Source organism: Manis javanica, chromosome 14 (assembly GCF_040802235.1).
Source record: "Manis javanica isolate MJ-LG chromosome 14, MJ_LKY, whole genome shotgun sequence".
In the NCBI taxonomy this organism is placed as follows: domain Eukaryota; kingdom Metazoa; phylum Chordata; class Mammalia; order Pholidota; family Manidae; genus Manis; species Manis javanica.
The window spans coordinates 45,117,835-45,136,964 of NC_133169.1; the positions used below are offsets into that span (position 1 = coordinate 45,117,835).

General features: G+C 36.1%; 2 pseudogenes; both read left to right on the forward strand.

Annotated features, from left to right (window-relative positions):
• The first annotated feature begins 584 nt into the window (after positions 1-584).
• On the forward strand, positions 585-1,538 carry LOC108408728 (olfactory receptor 2M3-like; annotated as a pseudogene).
• Positions 1,539-12,552: 11,014 nt separating this feature from the next.
• On the forward strand, positions 12,553-13,473 carry LOC108408729 (olfactory receptor 2M3-like; annotated as a pseudogene).
• Positions 13,474-19,130: the final 5,657 nt, after the last annotated feature.

Below are 19,130 nucleotides of genomic sequence, written 5' to 3' on the forward strand. Positions count from 1 at the left end.
CTCATGATTGTACCTAATTTAAAGAGATGGAGTGAGGGATGGGCATATTGACCATTTCCAACATAATCGTTATTAGTAATAAGTATTATGTAATGGATTTACGATTGATGATTTCTCAGTGCCTTCTGTTTACCTGATATTTGACTAATCCTATCTCATTTCCTTGAGTACATGTTTCTTTCTACACTTTGATAATATTTTTAGTATCATAGGGTGATATGTTAAATTCCATGGAGAATGATAATGAAAAATCTCATTGACCAACAATTCATGAGTGTTCTTATGACTCTTAGTGTATTTCTGAAGGGGTAATCCTTGCTTGGTGCTTGAACTGACTGTGTGATATAATTAGATTGTATGCCTTTTGAGAAGCCTCCTATATTCTAATGATGAAACTCATTATGTCTGTTAACTACGTATTCTATATGCAAAAATCATATCAAACTAAAAATAACCTTCAGTATTACTATTCTACAATTGACAAAAGATAATATTGTAGGTGTGGTGACCTAGACTGGAAGTCCTTGATATTTTCATCATACAATCTTGGCCATTTCTCACATGTTGTACTCTCCACAGTGGGCATACCCATCATGGCATGGGAGAATCAGACCTTCACCTCCAACTTCATCCTGCTGGGCATCTTCGATTACAGCCCCACCCACATCTTCCGCTTTTCGCTGGTCTTGGGCATCTTCTCAGTGGCCTTCATGGGAAACACTGCCATGATTCTCCTTATCTACCTGTACACACACCTCCACACCCCCATGTATTTCCTCCTCAGCCAGCTGTCCTTCATGGACCTCATGCTCATCTGCACCACTGTCCCCAAGATGGCCTTCAACTACTTATCAGGCAGGAAGTTCATCTCTCTGGCCAGCTGTGGAGCCCAGATATTCTTGTATGTTTCCCTGCTTGGAGCCGAATGTTTCCTGTTGGCTGCAATGGCCTATTACCGCTATGTGGCCATTTGCCGCCCATTACGGTACTCAGCTCTCATGAGCCATAAAATCTGTGGTCTCATGGTTATTTCATCCTGGATTGTTGGCTCTCATGATGGTATAATTGTCATTATAGTTGCATTGTCTTTCCCTTATTGTGGTGCCTGGGAAATACCCCATTTTTTCTGTGATGTTCCTGCTCTTCTCACTCTTTAATGCATTAACACATCGCTATTTGAAAGGTTAATGTTCATATGCTGTGTTATTATGCTTTTCTTCCCTGTAGCAGTCATCACTGCCTCCTATGCTCATGTTCTCCTGGCCGTCATTCACATGGGATCTGGGGAGAGTCGCCGCAAAGCTTTTGCCACCTGCTCCTCCCATCTCACGGTGGTGGGAATGTACTACGGAGCTGCCATGTTCATATACATGCGGCCCGTTTCTGATCGTTCCCCCACCCAGGACAAGATGGTATTAGCCTTCTACACCATCCTCACCATCCTCACTCCCATGCTGAATCCCATCTACAGCCTCCACAACAAGGAAGTGGCCAGGGCATTCAGGACGCTGTTGGGGAGGGGCAAGTCTGGAGAGTGAATTGCCTAAGTGACTTTCTTCTGCCCTGTTTGCTTTATGCTTAAGTTTATGCAATCAAATGATACAATTAAGCATCAAAAGATTTTTGGCAAACCCACAGACTTAGAAAATGGAAAACTGCATATAATCATTTGCTTAAATATTCTATTTCTTTTGTGATGGAAAATTCAGTGTATGGCTGTAAGTAAATATTTACTGCAGGATGACAAATACTTTGTTTTATACAATATCAGTTAACAAATTAGAGGTATTTAACCATCACAATATCACAGAATATATAATAAAATGGAGTACTGATAAGTGATCTGTTTTGTAACATATATTAGTTTTGCCTGTGGCCAACTGAAGAATTCCCCTGAGTCCAACATCATACCTTGGATTGATCAATTTGTTAAAATGATTGACCACAGTAATTATATACAAACATATTTGTAAAGTTATTATGCAAATTAATATGCTTTACCCAAATAGAGAAAAATAGCATTAGTTTGATGGTTGGCTTATTGAGCCTAATTTAATGGTCACTGTCTTACTTCAAGATATCCATCTTGGGAGCACACAGGTTGGGAAGCTTCCATTTTTGTATGGATACCAATCTTATACTTGGGAGAATGAAATGTGAATATGAATCCTAATGTCTGGATTTTTTAATCCTTCCATATCTTGATGCTTATCCAGGTTGTGTAATTTCATGGAAGAATTTGTGTTCAGAAAATTCTAGTTTCTCTGATGTCTGGATTTTTTATAAATCACATGTGTGGCTTCAGTACAGATATTTTTCTAATGATGTTTATATGAAATTTAGTGTAATTCTGGAGATTCTTGTGTTTTTATGAGGAACAACCATTATGCCTCAATATGAATCTTAACTGTTCTCTTAAGACTCTGTTGTAAATCATCATTGGATTAGTTTTCTTTTGCTGCCCAACAAATGAACACAAACTTGGGGGTCTCAACAGGAACTGTTCATTATATTAGAGTAGGAATGGGTAGAGACTGCAGAAGGCTAACCTGGGCATTCTGACTAAGGTGTGTCCAGTCACCAATCCAGGTGATGTCTGGGACTGCAGTTTTATGAGGCTCATGGCAAGCTCGTGTGGCTGTTGAAATCATACATTCATTTGCACATGAGTAACTCACATCAGCTGATTTCTTTAAGGCCAGTAGGAAAGTCCCTCTGACCTTAGGGTAGGCCTAAGGCCTCTTTCAAAGGTCTACTGACTAGTTACATCAAGCCAACTCAAGAGCATCTCTCTGAGATTATTCTAAGCTAACTGATTTGGGATCTTAACTACACCTGCACAGTCACTTAACTCTTTCCTTAGAGAATAACCTAACTATAGGAGAAAGCCAGGGCAATAGATCATGGGAAACATTTAGAATTCTGGCTACCACCCACACCCAGATAACATACAGACTCTTAGCTATGAAGGATGTTAAAATGCAATTGCAACTTTTCCTGTAGGATTGTGAGGAAACATTGGCAATGTCCTTATGACTCACTGAATTATTTCAACGTTTAGAAATTTATGAACTTTAGGGTTGAAGGTAAGGCTAGGAGTAGAAAAGTACCAGGTATTGAGTTCAAGTAGGGAAAACTGTCTTCAAGTTTTCACCCCTTTCCTCAAGGAGGTCTTGGTAGAGTCGCCTGAAGAGGATCTCTGCCTGAGATCTCAGATACGGAGACCTAGCAGGGAGGGGGCAAGAACCTCATTATACGCAGCAGCTGTTGGCATTCTGTAGAAAATGTGGGGGAGCTACAAAAGCAAATGTGCAGAGAGCACACCAGCCAATGCATCCTACTGCCTGACTGCCACTGCCTCCTGAGGGCAGTGCTGCGACCCCAGGACTGGGAGGGGAAGGCGGCTTCCTTTCTATCATGTGTTCCCATGTCTTTAATTTATGTATGTCCATGAAATACATATTTACCTTTATTAAAGACATATTTGACATCAAATATTTTTACTGATTTTGGAGTTAGCTGAGGAAGGGTAGGGAAGGGGTATTTTCACCGCTGGGATTGGAAAATATGCAGGGTGATCAACTCAGGATACCATTTATCACCTCATTTTTCTGACTAATAATTTTAAAACAAAGCTTCTAGTAAGAACAGACTGTGGAAATAGCCCTACATTCTTCTAAGACTATAAAAAGTTAAAATTTTGTACATCTAGACTAACCCTGAAAAGTTTGGTAGGGATGTGAGTTCGAGGCCTCACTATGGTAAAATCAGTGTGAGCACTCCACCCTCCACCTGATTCTCCCTGAGGCCCACCGTGTAGATTTCTAATTCACATAGAATTTAACTTTAGAATATTATGTCTCTATATATCTTGCAAAATGTGTGTGCAGTGTCATGGAGAAATAAGCACTTTTTTTCTAGGTGGAATTTTACTTAGTGTAAAGTTACTACAATCTTTCAGGAAAGCAGTTTATCCTTATCCATTCAGAAATGTAATTTTACTATAGATTTGAAGCAATTATTTTCCAGGCTAAAAGGTTATCTTAAATAATGAGTAAGCAAATTTTTATACGCAAGTAAATAAAGGATAAAATCTATAAACAATGTATGTGACCAATTTCAGAAGAAAGGGTTAATTAAATTTTAACATCTACTTTTACCATTTTGTGTTTTCATTATGTTGTTCATAACTGTTAATTTGTACATAAATGGTGTACATGATGGTGTTGATAGTGTTTACCTGAAGAAGCAGACTTCTTGGATTGTTCATGTCCAGTCCATTTCTTAAAGGACATTAGGGACTATTTCCTCAAAACTCTTTTCAACAAAAGGCAGAGCTAACCACTCTTACATTTGCAGAATGGGAGGACACTGGGAGGACGAGGACCTACTGGAAATCCAGTGCTGGTGGAATACAAAATGGTAGATCCACTTTGGTAGACAATTTGGCACAATTTCACAAATTTCTTATGAAGCTAGTTATACTCTGACCATACAGTCCATCAGCTGAGCTCCTTCATATTTATCCCAAAAAGTTGACAACTTTTGTCCACTCAAAAAGCTGTATGCTTATTTTATTCATCCTTCAAGACTCACTGAACAGGTGGAATAACTGCATCACAGCCACTATGACTTTCTGATGTAGTTTTTTATTTCATTTTTTTCTTATAGCCACTAAGAAAAAATACATATTCGGGTTACTATGTTTCAAAGTTTAATGAGTTCTTTAGCTATCTTATGGCAATAACTTGACTTGCATTTCGATTTGTCTGAAATACTTTTTATTTTTTGATATTTTTCATTTGTTAAATGTAGAATAGTAATAACAATAGTTTCAGTGAAAAGAGAAGAAATAAACTAAAAGCATTCTTAGTATTTTAAATTCAATATGCTTAAATTCACTAAGAACAATATGTTAAAATGGAAGATGGGATATAGGAAAAGCACAGTAAAAATAGTGATTTTAAAAAAGCATATTGTGAAAACTTTGCTACTAATAGACTATAGAACCTTAGAATGATTAGTGACCCAAACTGGCTCAAACATATATGCTATTCTATAAAATATAATATATAAGATATGTAAAAAATATATAACATAAAATCATAAATTAGATTATCATTAAAAATCTATTAAAAATGGAGAAACATAGAACAGGATGCTTCATAGGTATGTGCAAATTACTATTCAGTAGACATTTATAAAACTTCAAACAATTTTAAGATGCAATAGTTGCCAAGTAGTCTCACTAGGCAGGACAAACTTTGGTATCTAAAATGCAAAATAATATCTTCCCAAATATTTGGCTTGTCTCAATTCTCAAAAAATTAACAAATAATCAACATATATGAAAATAAAATCTAACCTAGTAGTAGAAAATAAGCAAAACAAATGCTAGAATCAAGAATTAAATATTCCCATTCCAATTATCTGCTGTTGCATAACAAGTATCCCCAAACTTAGTGGCTTTACTGAACATGACAGTCTTATTTTCTGTACTGTTTCCGAGTTAGGAATTCAAGAAGACTTAATTTGGAACATCTCAGCTCGGATTCCCATATGGTGATATGGTGGCTGACCCTGGAGCAGCCGGGCTCTCAGCAGACCCGGAGGAGCAGGATTCCGACGCCGTCGGGAGCTGCCTGAGGATCTCACTCTTTCTCTCCAGAGAGTTTCCATACATGGCTAGATTGTTCTCCTCTGTATTGTGAAAGTAGATTGTTTATAACATGATTGAAATATCCAGAAACAAGTATTCTCAAAAGAATAAAGTAAAATACACAGTATAGTCATAGTTTGGCCTTAGATGTCCCGGAGTGTCATTTCTGTGACGGTATTTGTCAATGCAATTTTCCTAATATATATTTACTTATATCACAAAGACATATTTATAAAGCTATCCCAATGTAAGCATAATAAAATATAAAGAGACCAGTGAGACACCAATGAGATCTCAAAACACAACTTATATTATACATGAAGTTAGTATGTGATTCAGGAAATATGCGTGTACAAATGACAACAAATAATTGTATGTGGTATGGAGAAAGCTTCCTTATTATACATAGAAAAACAAATTTAGAGTCTTACTTGAATGTATATATGAGCTGGACTCCAGATTAGTTAAATACATAAATTTGTGTAATGTAATGTAACAGAATTATTTGAATAGAATATAACATAATTTCATATAAACAGGAACACATTTAGTTAACAACAAATGATTAATGTTATTTAATTACTTGAATATTAAGAATATTAATCGAGTAAAGGACATGGCCAAAGTTAACACACTGAAATAGACTGAAAGAAGATATTTTCCATGTCTAAAACCAAGAAAGTACTAAAAACTAAAATATTCAAGTAACCACCACATATTAAAAATTTGTGAAACAAAACAAAGTAGCATTCATCTGGAAAAGGATACATACTTTAACTAATAATCAGACTAATGCAATTTAACAATGATGAAAAATCACTTTTACTCAATAGGCTAGAAAACTTTCCATGAGCTGGATAATGCTAAATAATGACAAGTATGGGGACAGATAAAATTTCTCAGAACTGCAGTTGAAAACATGTTCTAACATTGACATCTGTGAAAGCAACCTAATGGTATTTAATTTATGTCTGCACATAAATTGGAAGTCAGAAATTTTTTCAGGGCTCTTAATACTAAACAGATTTTAATTATATGATCCAGAACTATGAAATTATCCAAGTAATTTAGAATTAGTTTTTAGCTATGTATAACATGTGTTCTAATATATGTGACTTCATATGTAACTGGAACACAAAATCTTTCATTTTTTTCCTGTTAAAATCTGGATTTGGACAGTTTTAGGATATCATAGTTTCCTCAACATCTTCAGGAAACTACAAGTGCTACAATTACAATAAAAATAACAACAATTTTTGAAAAAAATGTGAAAAAACCTGATACTGATTAATTTGGAAAACAAAGAATACTTAATAAATCTTTAAAAAAAATAATGAGATGAAATCATCACTGACATAAACATTTGTTTTTAGCAATAGTAATAGTCTAATACTGGGCACTTGTCTGAAAATTTTGGGAATCAAATTAGCCCATGAAAAAAAAAACCACAGTCCATTTGAGGATCAGAGAACTAGCAGCAGGATAAGAGAAGAGTAACCACAAGTGGCGAGCTTTCCAAGAATAATTTGCAACAGCAGTGACATCTCACACATGGAAATCTCAAATCAACTGATGCAGAAAATACGACCACTTGATTGGCCAGTTGGAAAGTATTAGTGAACTGGCACTGAGGTCCAACCGCAATGATGAATTCTTCATTTTATTTGAAAATGAGAAATTCAACTGCCTGTTGTTCTCAATCTATAGAGTTGATAGAGTGTGAAAACATGAGTGATGTGAGTGATTTAAAAAGGAGAGTGAAAATGACGTCATTAACATATGAATGAGCCAGGAGACAGAGGAAAAGGTGGAGGGAGTTTACATTATGAATCAAGGTGACCGAACTTTCTAATTGATTCTTCATATCAGTAAAATTCATATTTTCAAGTTGAAAACTAATTCTACATGAGGCCCTAGGAGAAGAAGTGGATGATAATGCACATTACTGTAATTGAAGACACGGAACTGAATTCCCTGCAGGGAATGCAAAATTGAGTCATATCTGACTTAGTAAAGATGTGTGGAAGTTATTTTCTCTGGAAATTTAAAGGTTTTTCGTTTACTGTATAAGCAGTGTCATATCTTGTTAAGAACTCTAGAAGGTAAGATGATATTGTAAAATATGTAAGGCATTCTGGAGTTTAATCAAATGGAAACATGTTTTATCCAAAACATATATGTGTGTGTGTGTGTGTGTGTGTGTGTGTGTATACACACACACACACACACACATATATATATATATATATATATATATATAATGAATTTTGATATTTTAAATTACTTATTTATGGAAGTAATTTTTATGTTGGTCTGAAATGTTTCCCTTCATATTCTCTGTAAAATTAATGTGCTCTTGTATTTTTCACATCTGTTTGAATATTACATGATACCTGTGATGATCCTAAATAAAGGTGATCGAGGATAACGTAAAATATGCACAATTAAGAACCAGTGCAAGACTCCCCAGTGGATCTATGCTATGTGTTCATGCCTCCAGTCAGGTATGGGAGTCTTATGGTCTCCATCTTTGTGAAAACCTCTCCTTTTTGATAAAGAGCATCTAAAGGAAGCATATTAGTTTACCATTCAGAAACAAATGATCTAGTTAAAAAAGCAGAATATTTTCAAAAATAATCATGGGTGAATAGCAGTGGGTCTTATTGCAATATTACAAAAATAAAAACAAGTAAGGTGTGACAACAGAGTGTGCAATGGCTGTAATGCACTGCTGAAAATTTCAAAATACTTTGATGAGTAATTTTAAGGAATTAGTTCTGTCTTTGCAACAACCCTGTGAAAGGTGGAGGGAATTCAAAAATAATCTACAAAACTTTAGTTGACCTGCCTGGTGACACGGGAGATGCTGTTGAGCAAGATTGCAAACCCAGATTTGTCTGATTTGAAGGTCTATGAGGTTAGTCTTTGTACAGAATGGAGGCAGAGACCACATATCTTCTCTAAGTTCAGTATAGACAGTGATTGCTATCTGCAGAATGAAGAGGCATGAAAAAAGATTCACGTATGTTGGAACTTGAAGGACAGCTATGATTTTCAAAGGTAAAAGTTCGTGGAAGAGAAAGGACATTCAGAGAAAAAAGAACCTCCTGAGCAAACGCCTAGGCTCAGATTTATGTATCGTACCTTTGGGACCTGTGAAAGAAATGCACGGGGTTTGAATTGGGAAATGGAGGACAGGTGACTTAAAAGAGAGGTTTGATGACTTTCTTTTGTGCTCCACAAGATCAGTAAGGAAGTGAGAATTGTTCTGAAGATAATTTCAATCAATTGAGAATTTAACTTTTTTGGTGCTTTTAGAAAATCTATAGTAGTGTGCTGGATGAAGTGAGAATAGAAAGTTAGTCTTATCTATAACATCAGTAGGTGCAAATGCAAATAAGAGGGATTTTTAGAAGTACAGATGAACTGTTCCAAAAGGCACCAGCAATCCTTTTGTGAGATGATTTGGAGATTCTGTCTGAAGGCGAGAGATGGATCATGTGAATAGTTTCTAGGTCTCAGCAAGGGCAGTTGGTGCATGCCATCTTATCTATAAACACTGTTTTCTGCCTTTGGTGGGAGGTGGGAGTGTGAGGTGTCCGCTGACAGAATGAAGCTCTCAGGGCAGCCACGTAGGCTCAGAGACGCCCTGCGCACCCAGCCCGCGCTCCCGTCCCGCTCTCCTCTCCCGTGCTCGGGGCTCCTCCGAGGCTTCCCCGCAGTGCCGGCGGCCCTTCCTTCCCCCGTGCTGTGTCTCATGCTCTGCGGGTGGGAGTGGCCTTGACCCGGCCAGCACGGCCGCGCTCCCAGACACCCTTTCCTAAGAATGTCTCACCCCCTGTGGCCTGTGAGTACAATTATTACAAACATGAACTAACTTTTTATCTAATATTATATGATAGACTATTTTTTAAGTATTTGGAGAACAAAGTTTGTTATTTCTGAACCGTGTAGGATTTGATGAGAATGTATGGTTTGGATAGTCTTTTAATAAATTATGTACAACTTATAAAGCATACAAATAGCATGAATTATGTTTTTAAGTCCACAGCTCTAGTGTCTATATTAATTTTTCATGCTATTATATTCATCAGTAAACACATTCTTATTAATATCACATAACTGACTTCCACTAAGACATTGCTTTCATGAGTTTGATGTGTAGGAACCTGAGGTGACTGGCTCAGAAATAAGCATCTTGAAAATCATGAAATATTCACAGCAGTTTCCTGTGATAGGGCAGTAAAAGGAACGAGAGCTTATGCAATTGGCTTACATGTTATGATATGATATGATATGATATGATATGATATGATATGATATGATATGATATGATATGATATGATATGATATAAAACTTTTTCTTCTATACATGTCCGCCTTGAAAAATTAAACATGGAAAAAACACAAGAATATATAGGCTAAACCTCTCTACCTACTACATTGTAAATATTGCATTTCCCCACTGGGAATGAGCAACTTAATACTGTTCCTCAACTCAACTTGATCAAGATCTTCTGCCATTAATAGCAATCAGCTAATCTCGGGCAGTTCTCCTATTCCACAGTGCTGTTCTTACAGAAAGTCCTACTATGGACAAAAGTGAATGGACAATTTTATAGATGTGTACATAATGTGAAGAGACATACACTTAAGACATTCTGTAGCTTGTTGTTAAGATAAGGATCATGAAAAGCATTCAGGAACAAAACTGATGCCTAATTATAGAGTCAGGTGTTATCATTAGCTAATAATGGGGACAAGGACATCACAGTGTTAAATGATCATAACACTTCCTCAAGCAATTTCTCTTTTAAAAACTACTCCAAAGAAATTTGATTTGATTTTGAGGTTTGGACAAAGGACAACCTGCAGGATGGCACACAGGTTCCTCAGATGATCCCAGGTCTGTGAATAGGAGTGAGGTTCAATGCCACCAGTACATGGCCTTGGTTGAACAGAAAGATAAACAAGAAAACAAAATACAGGTCAAAGTATATGGTCAGTGGGGTTTCCCAGCTTTCGCAACACTCCTAGCACCCTGACTTACAGAGCAGTTCATCATGCACTTCTGATCCAAGCTGAAGGAAGTGGGCTCTGCTGCTGTGGGGTCATTCCAGGATGGGCACAGTTGATTGAGACATTGCTTTGTACAAGGGGAAAAAGCGTCAAATTCTCAGGAGATGAGTTGGTGTATGTTGGGTTTTCCAAAAGTATTACTATTGATATTTCAAAACATAGGAAGGCAGAATTCCACATGAATATAACAACATGTGAAACTGGAATAGAAAATACAAGGATTGAAATTATACTAAGTGATGGGGTAATATTCTGTTGGGCAATAAATTTCAATCAGGAAACATGAAAAAATCACAGGCAGCTTTCAGCAGTCAGCAATGTTTGAAGGATTTTCTGTGGTTTGTATAATGGTAAGACAGTACAAGGTTAGAAGAATGTTTTAGAAAGATTGAATTAGCAATTGTATATAAGAAAAGTGGAAGAATAAAAAATGCTGAAAATTCAAGGACCATAGGTTTTACTTATTCATGTAGTGGTGGTTGAGTTTCTTGATAAGCATCATCAATGTAAAAAAGGGTTAGGTAAAGAGAATTTGTAACTGATCAGAAATTTAGGAGGAAGTGAACACCTGAGTTTTAACTGAAATGTTGTTATGTACACGAATAAGTGATTATGACACAAAGGTGGAAGAGGCATCTTATGTCCAAATTTTGTTTAAAGGATATTAGAGGAGAAAGGAAAACTGCATCTTTTCCCTTCCAGTTGGAAGTAAATAGAGGAAAAGGAATGGATGTGACAATAGAGAATTATAAATATATTAGTATATAGCCAAATAATTGTCCTTAAAACGTCTTGTTAAGAAAATGGAAGAAATTAATTTTATATAAACTAGTCTAGATGTAAAGTAGTAATAGTACCTTTCCCTTCCTATAGTAATTATTTTTTAAAGGCTTATATGGTAAAACTATATTCCTAATAATATTCACACTTTATAAATATGATCTATTTTAGTTTTAATAATATCCTATAAATAGATGCTATATATATATATATATATATATATAGAGAGAGAGAGAGAGAGAGAGAGAGAGAGAGAGTGCAGAGTGAAAAATAAGATGGGAGCATTTAATTGCCTAAAATCACAAAGCTAAAATAATCTGTAACAGGCAAAGTAAACATGTTCTTGCACTCTACTCTATCCTGCTTTATGAGCAAAATGATGTATATTAACTGCCTCATGGACTCCCTATTTTTGGAGATGGAGTAAGGTACAGGGCATGTCTCATAGACAAGGAACTACTTCAACTACAAATCACCATTATTAGAATAACTATGACTTAATTGACCTCTGATTGTTGATTTCTCAATGTCTTCTGTTTACCTAATATTTAACTAAACCTAAATCATTAATATGAGTACATGGTTCGCTCTGCACTTTGACAAACAGTATTTGTACTTGCATTATTGCGTGATATGCTGAGTTGCATGGAAAACATAATGGAGTTGACATTGACTTCCCAGAAAACCATGAGTCTTTCCTGATCACAAAGTAATTTGAAGGAATGATCTAAACTGTTCATATGAATTGACTTGTTGCTCTAACTTGATAATATGATATGATAAAATTTGCATTATTTTATTATTAACTCACTATGCATGTTAACAATGCATTTTATATTTAAAAATACTTCAACCAAAAATAAGATGAAATATTCCTAGTCTAAGAACAAAACAAAACAAAAATCAATGGTCAGAGAATCAATCTCCCCATGCTTAGACAATTGGGTAGTTGTGGTGACCCAGGTGGGAAATCCTTGATATTTCCAAGACACAATCTTGGCCACTCTGCACGTGTTGTACTCTCCACAGTGGGCATACCCATCATGGCATGGGAGACTCAGACCTTCAACTCCAACTTCATCCTGCTGGGCATCTTCAATTACAGCCCCACCCACATCTTCCACTTCTCGCTGGTCCTCGGCATCTTCTCAGTGGCCTTCATGGGAAACACTGCCACGATTCTCCTCATCTACCTGGACACACACCTCCACAGCCCCATGTACTTCCTGCTCAGCCAGCTGTCCCTTATGGACCTCATGCTCATCTGCACCACTGTCCCCAAGATGGCCTTCAGCTACTTGTCAGACAGCAAGTCCAACTCTCTGGCCAGCTGTGGAGCCCAGATATTCTTATATGTTTCCCTGCTTGGAGCCGAATGTTCCCTGTTGGCTGCAATGGCCTATGACCACTATGTGGCCTTTTGCCACCCATTATGGTACTCAGCTCCCAAGAGCCAGAATATTTGTGGTCTTACGGCAGCTTCTTCTTGGATTCTTGGCTCTCTTGATGGTGTTATTTAAGTTGCAGTTACACTGTCTTTCCCTTATTGTGGTGCCCAGGAAATACCCCATTTTCTCTGCTATACCCCTGCCCTTCTCACACTCTCATGTGCTAACACATTGATGTTTGAAAGAATGATATTCATATACTGTGTTATGCTTCTCTTCCCCGTAGCAGTCATCACTGCCTCCAATGCTCGTGCTCTCCTGACTGTCATTTGCATGGGATCTGGGGAGAGTCGTCACAAAGCTTTTGCCACCTGCTCCTCCCACCTTGTGGTCGTGGGAATGTACTATGGAGCTGCCGTGTTTATATACATGCGGCCCATCCAGGACAAGACAGTGTCAGCCTTCTACACAGTCCTCACCCCCGTGCTGAATCCCCTCAGCCTTCGCAACAAGGAAGTGGACAGGGCGTTCAGGACGGTGTTGGGGAGGGGCACGTCTGGAGAGTGAATCCCTTAATAATCTTTATGCTTTGCTTTCTATAACAGATTCTTTGCTTTATTAAATTTGTGTATTAACTTGTGTAAATTTATGCTTAAATTTATGTATTCCACAAATATCATTTAGTACTTAACATGTACACACTTTTGCAGCTTTATAGGCAACAATGAAAGATTTAAAAACTGAAACCTATTTGCATATTTTTCAAATATTTCATATTTTTTATGGTCAGTTTCATTATATGGCTTTTGGATGTGTATTATAGCAAACAAAAATACATAGTTTATGTCTTTTCAAAAATTATACTGGTTAACAAATTATAGGTATTTCCCCATCAAAATACTCCATAGTTTGATTATGCTGATTAAAATTAGTATGTGTTTTAACATGTCATAGATTTAATGTTGGCAAAAAAGAGAATTCCACAAAGTCTAATATCGTAATTTGAATTGATCATTTTTTGTAAGCTCATTATATAGCTATATGTTATAGCTATGAATTTGAGATCATTATGAAAATGAATTTGTCTTAACTGAATAGAGAAAAGATTGAGGTATAGGTGTACTGAACTGTATCTAGTGGACATTGTCCTCCTTCAGGTACATCAAAGGACTGGGAAGCCCCCAAATTTTCTTCTTATGCCCACATCAGCCTTATAAATGGGAGACTGAAATGTGAGTATGAATCCTCAAAGTCTGGATTTTTCATCCTTAGAAATCCTGATCCTTATACAGGTGATATATTGCAATTCTATGAAAATGTGATACATTTAGTTGAGAAATGTTGGTTTTCTGTAGTCTGCATATTTTCAAGAAATAACATGTGAAATTTCTATCCATATTGTTGTAATGATAATAGCTAAGCCATGATACATAATAATTTGTATTGAAGTTTATATATAAATTATATGTATATGTATATGTATATATATGCCTATTGCAACATCCCCAATGTGTTAGTCTTATTTTTTGCCTAACAAATAACCACAAATTTAGCACCTCTAAATAGCAATAATTTATTATGTGATAGTTTGAATTGGTCAGTAGTCCCAGGATGGCTAAACTTGATATTCTCCTCTAGATTCACAATGTAGGATCAAGGTATAGGCTGGTACTGTACAGTTTTATCTGAGGCTTGTGGTCATATTTCAAACTCGTGTGGTTGTTGAAATAATTTATTTGTATGCAACTGAATAACATATGGAGAATCTGTCTCAATGAAGGTCTAAATCCTCTCATAAAGACTTCCAGCTGATTCTTTCCAATCCCAAGTCATCTCCCTTAGATTACTCAGTGTTCTTAATTAAAGATGCACAATCTTCTTCACTTATTATATAACCAAATCATGGAATAACACCAGGTAATGGAGTTCATAGGAGATGGTTTAGGATTTTTCCTGTCAGACACACTCATGTTAGTTTCAGACTTTTATCTAAAAAACACATACAAATGCAATCTCAATTATTAATCCTGTCAGAAATGTAAGAAAACATTGCTAATGTCAAATAATTGGATTAAATCCACTTTATGAAATTATTTTATGGACTCTTGGTTTGATGTGATTGTTGAAGGATGAAAGGCTAGGAGTAGAAACATATGCAATATTGAGTTTAAGTAAGGAAGGGTCTTCAGGTGCCCCCTTCCCCTCCATAAGGAGGTCTTGGCAAAGCCACCTGATGAAGACATCTTCCCAAGGCTTCAGATAAAGGGAATAAGCCACGTAGTTTTTACCAGAGATAGGACAGACTCTAGCACCCTCAACAAGCTAAGAAATCCAAGAATATAGACATAGAATAGATTAAGAAGAACAATTACATTTTACCCATGACACCCTTCCCCTGAGGGGACACAGCTCAGCACAAAGAGAGATGCACATGGCTTGAAAATACTCCACTGGGGACAGGGAAAACAGAGTGAGAATATGGCTTCCCCAGTCTCCCAGGACATCATTGCATGAAAGGTCCACTTATTCTTTGACTTACCTAGATTACTGAGATGATAAACATGGCTGAATATTCTGGGCTGTTGGAAACAGGGAAAAGGGGTGAGAATTTACAGCAACCATCTCACAGATCTCAAAAACCAGCTTGAGTTATTACAAACTGGTTAGGGACACTTTCAAGAGGCCTGCCTGTGAATCCTATGGATGGACTCACTTGCAACCCCTCAATGGGCTTATAGTTGCCCCCATGATTGGCATGTTAGCCTCCACAGATGGCATGCATACACTCCAACACATGGCATACAAGCTTGCTCCAACAGTACACAGATATCATCATCTAGCCCAATTCTGTGATTTGGAGGACACATGCAATCTTAAATCTTACAGGGCACTGACCTGAGGAAAGTAAGTTAAAGGATATTAGTACCCAACCTGGCTATGCGGGGTTGAAAGAAGGCACACAAAACTTGGCACCCCCACCCCTACCCCAATAAGTAAAAATAGGAGTGGAGATTTCATATCCACTGAAAAGGAATTAGATACCTTTTTCTAGTAGGGCTGACTGGTAAAAATCTTTCTATCCTGAAGTCAATCAAGGACTAGACAAGTGGACTAAAGTTGACTAATTCTTTAAATGTAAAAAAGCAAAAAAGATTTCAAGGACCATGAGGAATCATGGAAACATAACCCCACCACAAGAACAAAATAATATTTCAGTGGCTGACTCCAAGGAAATGGAGATCTATGAATAGCCTTAAAAAGAAATAAAAATAATCATATTAAAGAAAATTACTGCACTACAAGAGAATATTGATAGACAATTAAACAAAATCAAGAAAAATGCATTAACAAGATGATAAGTTCAACAAAGGTATAAAAACCATTTAAAAATTCTGGAGTTGCACAATACAATGACTGAACTAAAAATTTAATAGACAGCTTCTCTAGCAGATACAATCAAGCCAGAGAAAGAATCTGTCAACTCTAAGACACATATTTTGAAATTAATCAGTCAAACAAAAGAACAAACAAAAATTTTGTTTTAATTCTATATTATTTGTAGGAAATCACTGAGTGAAATAAAAGCATATTTTTTTAGATCCAGAGGGAGCAAAGGGAGAAAACAACACAAAGCTTATTTAAAGAAACAATCGCAGAAAATTTCCCAAATCTAGGGAGGGAAATTAACATACAGATTCACTAATTAAGGAACCCAAAAATAGGCTGATAATCAGGAGGTATTCACACAGACATCATGAAGAGTCATATTGTCTAAAATAAGACCAAAATAACTATTTTGAAAGCAGCAATAAAAAAGCAACTTGTCAGATACAGCCATCACCAGGCATGGTTTATTTTCACTGGTCAGACACGAAGCCCACTGAAACCTCCGGGGATAGCGGTTACACCTAGAGCTGTAGGCTTGTTTATGTGCTTGTGTTCTCTGCTGATTTTCATAAAAATGGTTTGACCATTAATTTAATTAAATCATTGACTTCAATGATTTTCCTTCTACTGAAATTCTTACTTCTTTTACAGAAAATAAATAAATTGGGTTTTACTGGATTGACACCATTCAATAATGTCTACGCATTTCCTTTTCCATTTCTCTTCAAAACCTAAGAGAAAATGTGAGATGAAGGATTTGATGAAAAATATAACATGAAGAAGAAAAATAGGTATGGGAAATCACAGTCAACAACAGTAGCCACAAAGGACTCACTTCTGACAGCCTGTGGAGAGGAATGACATTTTTTCTTCTTAGCTTCTCCAATTCAAGGTCTTAAAAATGCTTTGACATCCTATGAGAACAAGGTTTGTGAATATATTCACAACATTCTGAACAGCCCCAGTCTTCTGTCCACAGGTCAATCATACTCTGCTTCCTTCAAAAATGTGGAAATACCCATGCCATTTCCAGGGGCCTCTGGGAATAGTCCTCACCATCCAGTGGCAGCTGGTGGCCCTAGGGTAATTTCAGGCATGTAATCATCTCCAGAGCACAAATGGGTAGGACACAATTAAAAGACAATCCTGGACACAAGTTAGAAGCCTAAATGTATGTAAATGATTATTAGGAATAATCAATGACATATGAAACATAAATCAGTCTCTGATTATCCAATCATCTAGAAAGTCCACAAGTGGACATCCATATGTATCTAACATGATATAATCTAAAGAGCACATTATAGAAATTCCATATGACCCAGTAATTTCACTTCTAGTAATTTATCTGAAGAGAACAAAAATTCCTGATTCAAAAAGATATATGCACCCCAATGTTTATTGCCATATTATTTAAAATAGCCAAAATATGGAAGCAACCAAAGTGTCCATCAATATATGAATGGAAGAAGGAGATGTGGTACCTATACACAGTGGAATATTGTTCAGTGATAAAAATGAAAGAAATCCTGCCATTTGTGACAACATGGATGGATCTAGAGGGTATTATGCTAAGTGAAATAAGCCAGGCAGAGAAACACAAATACCATGTATGTTTACTTATATGTGGAATTTAAAAACAAAGCAAAAGAAACAAAAGACCAATGCACTCATAGACTCTGAGAAGTGACCGGTGGTTACCATGGGGGAGGGTTTGTGTGGGTGACTGGAGAGGCTGAGGGAGATAAAGAGCATGAAACTCTCAATGACACATGTTGGTCATGTGATGTAGCACAGCTTGAAAAGTATTACCAATGATACTTTAACATCTTCCTGTGTTGACAGATAGTAACTACAATAGAGTTGGTGAGGATTTAACAATATGGGAAACTATTAAACCACTGTGTTGTATACTTGGAATCAATGTGAGGTTGTATACAACTATACTTCAATAAAAAAGTGACCAGATCGATTACAATACATAAAAGTAATTCATCAATAAAGGTGAATTATTCAATTTTCAGTCTCTGTATATTTATTCAAGGTGATTTTTCCTTCTCATGGAATTGTAATAATAGTCATTTCCACACCCAAAAATTATTCATTTTACTCTCAATATCATGTATCTGGATAAACATTACTTGAGTGAATAAATTATTTATATTATAAGTCTTCAGAGATTTGTATAGTAATATAAAACATTCTGGTTTAATTCTCAGTATCACAATTATTTAGCATTTTAAATTCATGTTCTTAGAAGAATGAATTTTCACATGTAATATAAAAATTTATTTCTGTGACTGATTTGAGTATAACATAACTGACAAAATTAAAGAAAGCAATAAGTCAATATATTGGAAATTTTAAAAGATTGTGTAAGAATTTGCCATTTGAGGTATGTTGTGTAGGACAGAATAAGGAAAGCCTTCCAAAAGCCTTGAATAATAGTTACTAATCTGGAGGGAAGATGATAGTGATTACAGATTGACCTATATAGATAAATAGATGATAGAAAGATGGGTAGAGAGGCAATGGATAGAAATTGCAAAGCAGAAAAAGAATGATAGTTGAATGCAGAGAATATATACATATATATAATATATACATATGTATCTATATACTTCTTAAGAAAATGGAGATATTTGAAAGAAATAGACTACATCTTTTTTATTTGCCAGATTTTGAATTTGTTCTCAATCTCTTTCTCTCTCTTTAATATGTGTCAACTTTAATAAGCATTGTTATGAGCTTTTAAACAATTGGCTTATTGTCACCAATTTAACCTACTGGATAAGCAGAGCAGTGCATTAAAATACGGGATAAATGTTAACATGTCT